A 6,765-nucleotide genomic window follows, 5' to 3' on the forward strand; every position below is an offset into this window, starting at 1 on the left:
ATATATAACGTTGACATGTGCTGGATGATGAAGAATAGAAGGCGAACAGCATACTGTATATATGTGTTCTCCTCCTCTCTGCCTCTTTCTGTTTTTTGTTTAAATGCCCAAACAAGCACAAACATACAGTGGAGTCATTGCATACTGAAAATCTGTGAATCAAGACCTGGGAATAAACAGGACGTTTAAAGGGTTAGTTCACCCAAAAATGAAAATTAGCTCACAAATTTATCACCTTGAAGTCATCCTAGGTGTATATGACTTTCTTCCTTCATACGAAATAAAAAACTGTCTTTGATCTCTCAAGCTGTTTGATGCCACTCAGCAGATGTTGCACTGAATCGGGCCATGAGAAGTTTAATAAAAAGTGCATCCATTAAAAAAAGTGTCTCAGACTGCTGCGGTGGATGAAGAAGGGCCTTCTGTAGTTAATCGATGCATTTTTGTTAGAAAAATATCCATATTCAAAACGTAATAATCACTTTAATCTATCTTGCACTCACTGTTGTAAAACAGAAGCAGTTCCGGGGGAATGACATATGACAGTGGTTCCCAACCTTTTTCAACTCGCGGCCCACACAACCACACACATATGTTTGCGCGGCCCACTTCAAAAAAATTAACTTACCCTGCTATTGTTGGGTTAATAACTTAGTACTCAGAAGCTAGATTGTTAACTGTATTTATTGAATGAACTAGGGCTGTGCGATACGAAAAAAAAAAAGAAAAAAAAATCCTATCATGATTTCTTTGATCAATTTTGCGATTGTGACACACACCGATATGCTTTTACATTCATAAATGCATTCAGGATTAATTTGAAACATATTTCCAAAAGAAAACCAATTAGAGCTTTATCAAAAAGTTGCAACGTCTCTAAGAACAGACATAAGTCAAAATTATCACTGTAGTAAAGATGCAACAAAATGTATAGACTTATGAAAAAAAATGAAAAAAATAATCCAGAGTACAGGGACTTTTTTTTTTTCTTTTTTGCCATGCATTGTTCATAGAGCTCATTAATTGTAGTGGTGCCTCAGGTGTTTGCAGTTTGTATTCAGTATGTTTATGCGGTCAGCAGCGAGAGCGCACAAATATAACGCAAAAACACATTAAAATAATGCACGAGTGCGAATCTCTCTGTTCACACGCAGATTTCCTTTGCTCTGTCACAAAACCAGACGTGCTTGCTCAGATACACGCTGTTCAGCGCGGAGAGAGTGTGAGAAATGTTTTTTTTTTGTTTTTTTTTTGAAACCAACATAAATATAAAATTACATTTGTAGTTCCTTTTATCATCTTGCATATCCTGATTTGCCATTGGCTTTATATTGCTAGTGCTGGGTAGATTACTTACAAACTGTATTCTGTTATTGTTTACATGATATATATTGTGATTAGTAACATAATCTAGGTTACTAATTTTGTATTCTGACTACTTTTTAGATTACTTGTATTACTTGCAGTACTTACAGTATGCAATATATTTGCAGTACTGAGTTGTGATTTATTTACTTTTATTAAGTGTATTACACAAAACATTGTGCAAATGCAAAATCAAAGTCAATGAGAGACTCATTCCCCCTCAGCATCCCGATGGTGGAGAGCCACGGGAAATGGTAGAAAGGCTGACACTGTGGATAGCTTCAAAGTTTGCATTGTCTTCTACAAGTCTTTGCTCTATTTCACGCAGTCGGATGACATTGATTTGACGGACCACATGAACAATGAGAGCCTTTTGCTGTTGGGAGAATGAAGGAGTCCTTCCACCCTCATTTGTAGTCTTGCAATTCTACAAAAGGGAAAATGCTCTTACAAATGTATACATACAGAAACAATAGTAATGGACATCACATTCATATGTAAATTGAATTCTAATTTTTTTTTTTTCTATTGACAAACTGATGTACTACAGTATACTGTATCAAATGTCAAATTAGAAAAACAATAAATTTACCTGTTCTCTTCTCTGAATGTCCTGATTATGGTGGCCACAGTTGTCCTTGTACTCTTCTTCCTCGTCCACCACCTCTTACACGAACTCTTCCTCCTCTTCCTCTCACATTGTTTCCATTCATCGTGGTATCAACACTCAACGTACCTGGTCCACCTGTACTGGCTTATTCTAGACAACTGATTTGGTCAAATCATTAGAAACAAGTGTGAACAATTTTGAGTTGTTGTGTGTAAACGATGACAGTTGTGTTGTAGTTGTGTTTAACTTTTGCCACATGTATTTACCATTTTGCAACACAGTGCAAAATGTGTTTTAGTGAGTAAGAATGTGTTTAAAGTTTTGCAAAAAGAGTGGATGAGATTTGCAAACAGTGTCTTAACTACCTGAACTTGTTTAAGGTTTTGCCTAAAAGTGACTGATTCGACAAATGGGTTTAGGCCACTGAGCACTGGGTTCAGAGAATGGGGTTTAGTGTTTTAGCAGTTGTGAAATACTGTAATATAAAAAAGTACAAAGAAAATATTTCATTTTTTGATATCAACATCACGAAATAAATGAAACATTACACAGGGATTTTCCAAAACGCGTTTTATTCTCTTACACTGTTGTTTTCCCCCTAAGCTCCTCCTTCCTCTGTACCCACGTATAATGCAACAAAACGCTACGAACTATTATAGGAATCATAGAAAACCTAAAGGTGGATACCTCTTCTTTTATTGATTTTAAATGCACAAAAAACCAATAACTTAACACTGGTTGTAACATGTGCATTTTTTTTCTTAGAAACATCAGTGCTAAAACGAGTAGGCTTTCAGTTTTATATGGCTGTCAAACATTACAGTTGAAGCGTTTTCCGATATGATTTTGCATATAATTACGCCGCAATCACACTCTGTGCTGCATTCTCCATTGTTTGCCTGGATCTGTGTGGGAAAGCCCAGCGCTGGTTGAGGGGCACAACGTGACCTAACAAACAAGGAACCTCCGGGAACACCGTCAGTCCTGAACTATGCGCACATGGGGCCTATCTGAGGGCTTCCGCGAAAAGCGACACTTTACAAACGACTCTTAAAATGCGCTTTTGCAAGTGTCGCTCGGTAAAAGCACATTCATTTCGCATCAGTACCGTGTTTATGAAGTAAGTTAACAATATTAGTCTCTCGGATGCTGCTTTACACGTTTTATTCATGTGCTCCATCGGCCGTCAGGACACTCCCTGAGCGCGTTTGCTTCGCTTGGGAGGCGGAGACGGGACCCCCGTTGACGTCAGTGGGCCTGTCGGTTTCCTGCAATAGAAAGTGAGAGAAGATAGAGCGAGAGAGAGGAAAAAACAGACCTCTGACCGTTGAAACCCTTGACAACAGTTCGGGCTTCACCTGTAAGTACCGAAATTCACGCTACTTAATAAGCGTACGGACGCATGGTCCAGTGCGTAAACGTATCTCCAGGAGCTGGCTGTTGTTTTGGAACACAATGTTTCCAAAAATATTTTATGGGTTGTTTACACTTGTGAGCATGTTTGTGTGAGTTTTACGCGGATCTTGCTTGGTGTCGGTCGGTCTGTACCGAGCCGTGCCGTGTTTTGTATCTCGCCGAGAGCGCACGTCTCCAGAATCCTAATACGCGGGGTGTAAATGTTTATCAAGCCCGCAACGCTGCTGGAGAGAGTCTCCGGAGCAGCGACCGCAACAGCAGGTAAGCTACAAAACACCTTCCCTTGGCCATGGGATGCAAATGAACACGTTTCGGAAGCGCTTTGCACGTCTTCGGCTGGTTTAAGGAGCATTTTGTTGTCGAATTAGGGAAGTGTTCTTGTTCATGTCCTGTTGCAGAGGGGTTTTCCCCGGCTCCGCCCTCTTCATGTGTTTCTTAAAGGCATTAATGCGCCATTCATCCTTTGCGCACCTGGATTTAGCACCGAAATGTGGCTTGTTAACGCAGTGGCATTTATTAAAAGGCGGTGGATTTGTGTTAGGCTTGGACACATGGTGACTCATCGCATGCGGGTCTTATAGGCTGTAAGCATAACAGTTTGTCACTGGCTGGGTCTGCCAACAGGAGCAACCCCTGTTTAGTGCCGTCTTTTATTGCCATTGCATTCATGCCAAGTAGGCTCCGTTAAACGGTTTTCAGGGTGTTTGCTAATAGCCTGATTGACAGATTATTTTAACATTTTGCATTTATGCATTTGGCAGATGCATGGCGAGATATGTATTTTATTAGTGCGTTCCTAGGAAATCAAACCCCTCCTGACCTTGGTGTTGCTAGACCAGTTGTATCAATTCTGAAATAACACAGTATTGAAATTCTGCAGTAATATTGTAACATTACAATTCTGAATAATATATACAAATTCTGCAGTGACATTGCTACATTCCATGTCTTAAACAATGCAGTAATCTCTGCAGTAACATTCCAATTCTGAAGTAACACAATATTCAAATTCTGCAGTAACATTCCATGTCTTAAATGATGCAGGAATCAAATTCCGCAGCAACACTGCAACATTCCAATTCTGAAATGACATATTCAAATTCTGCAGTAAATTATAACATTTCAATTCTGCAGTATCATTGTAACAATTCCATTTTTAAACACAGTGCTCAAATTATATAGTAATACTGCAATATTGCAATTCTGAAATAACATTTTCAAATTCTGCTCTAACATTGTAACATTCCAATTCTGAAATAACACAATATTCTTCAATATAGTCATGCAGGGGTTTCCTAGGCCGGCAATTTCTCAATCCTGGTCTTGCTAACCAAACGCACCTAATTATAAAAGGCTCCATGTTCTGATATGGATGTGTCAGATAATCCAAAATGTGCTGTGGCGGGGACTTCCTGGACCAGGAGTGCGAAACACTATTCTAGAAGCGTGTGTGAAACCTGGTGCATGCTCTGTGTGTGTGAGTCTGTGTATGCTAGAATCCTCAGGGAGGTGATGTCATTGCCGTAGAGCTGCACATGGAGGGAAATCATACACACTCGTAGTAAGCGTTATGTAATGTGGTGAGACGGAACATTCGCGTGGATTCTGGCACATGCCGTGATGGGATTCATGCGGCAATGCATGGATGAGGAATGTCAGATGTTTGCTTCATGCTGCAATGGAGCTTAGGAACAAATAGAAACCTCCTAAACATTGAAACAAAGAGCATCTTGTGCAGAACATGGGGTTAATTTGCATCTATTCCTGCACAGCTGAGAAATGCATTTTGCCTTTTTGAGAGCTGCAGTTTTAAAATATTTTGAAGCCTGGTGATATTCATCATAAACATTGTCAACATTATTGCGAGAGGATATGTACCAACCAGGCTGATTAATTCTGCACTTATACTGTCTATAAATGTATATATTCTTTTCAATCTTTTTAAAGTTTTAACATTTAGGGGGATCCGTTTTCTATTGAGATTTATACAATTAATTTTGTAGATACTATATATCATTGTAGCTACTATTTAGCAAATAAATGCATTTTTTATAGTTATTTAAAATATCGTGTGGGACCTTTTTTATTGTGCTGTATGGCTAAATGTGTGGCTGTATATGTATCATATTTAAAATATGTCTAATGAAATTATTCTGAAATGTTGCTTGTGATGGAGACCTGAATAGATCTTTTAAAATTCCCCTTAGGGCAGAGATGACAGTGTAATTTGTCTATGTTTGATGTCAGATAAACACAGGTGTGTGTAGAAGTGCAGTTAGTCAATTCATCGACGGCAACTGACCATTAAGATCAGGAATCTGATTACTGTTCACACTTCTGTATCTGTGTCAGTCCACCTAAGACATCAGTTCTTACTGACAACACTAGTGATTTTTGTCACAGTAGCTGGAGCTAGAGAAAGAGGAAGCCACGCTTGTGTTGTTTCCAGCAGCAAGAGTATGTTTGTGGCCTATTTTGCTTGTGCTTCAGTTTATTTGTTTCTCATCTGTCCCAGATGTGCAGAGGGTGTCTTTCCTGTGTGGAATAGGAGATTGTCTTTCCTCCCTGTGATTGGCCGCATTCCATCCAGCATCTTTCCGTACGATGTGTCACTGAGCCAGCGGAAAAACCCTGAAAATGCCACGTACAAAGCAAAACAACCCTAAAAACCTGAAAGGTAAGCGTTATCTTCCGTTGGACCAGAATTCTGTTTGCTTTAGGGTGTTTATGCTTTATCCTTTCACAGATGTCAGGAGGTCTCGGTGTGGTTCAAATATCTGTGAAGTTTCTGAAAATGTTTGTAGAAAGGAAATATTTGGCTGGTTAATAGAAAAGTGTAGGTTTTCCAGTCAAACTAGTACATTTGTTTATGTGGCTTGGGCTATTTTTGTTCTGTGTGAAATTACTCATGTTTATTTACCACAAATTAGTTAGTCATTAAGAGATTTGTGGGAGTGGAAACTTTACAGTTCAGTTCGATGTGTCTTTTAAAAAGTGTTTCTAATCATCCTATTTTGATGACTTTTTGTCAAGTCAGTTGACTAGCACAGTTTTCTCTGTCTGTTTTGATGTATTTCCTGTTGAAACAGGAAGTAGTTTCTGGCAGGTGGTGTTTGAGGGAGGGAAGTTATTTTTGTGGATCAATGTTTATTGATATTTTTATTGAGATATATCTGCTTACTGTGACTTATAGTCCATGTTTAAGAGTACACTAGCATGTAGACGGCATCTGTTTAATTACGGCTAGCAATATTTTATGTTAGAATTTTGAATAGATTTAAGCTAGTATCTCTGTATTTTAATGCACTCATTATTTTTTATTGAATTAAAAATATACTGGCTGTAGCAGAGTGTGTAGCAACCCAGTTTTTGGA

General features: G+C 38.7%; 1 pseudogene; it reads left to right on the plus strand.

The window, feature by feature from the left end:
• The first annotated feature begins 3,441 nt into the window (after positions 1 to 3,441).
• Positions 3,442 to 6,765, plus strand: part of LOC113097645 (zinc finger protein 40-like) — a 53,301-nt pseudogene continuing 49,977 nt past the window's right edge.

Source organism: Carassius auratus, unplaced genomic scaffold (genome assembly GCF_003368295.1).
Source record: "Carassius auratus strain Wakin unplaced genomic scaffold, ASM336829v1 scaf_tig00216342, whole genome shotgun sequence".
Lineage (NCBI taxonomy): Eukaryota > Metazoa > Chordata > Actinopteri > Cypriniformes > Cyprinidae > Carassius > Carassius auratus.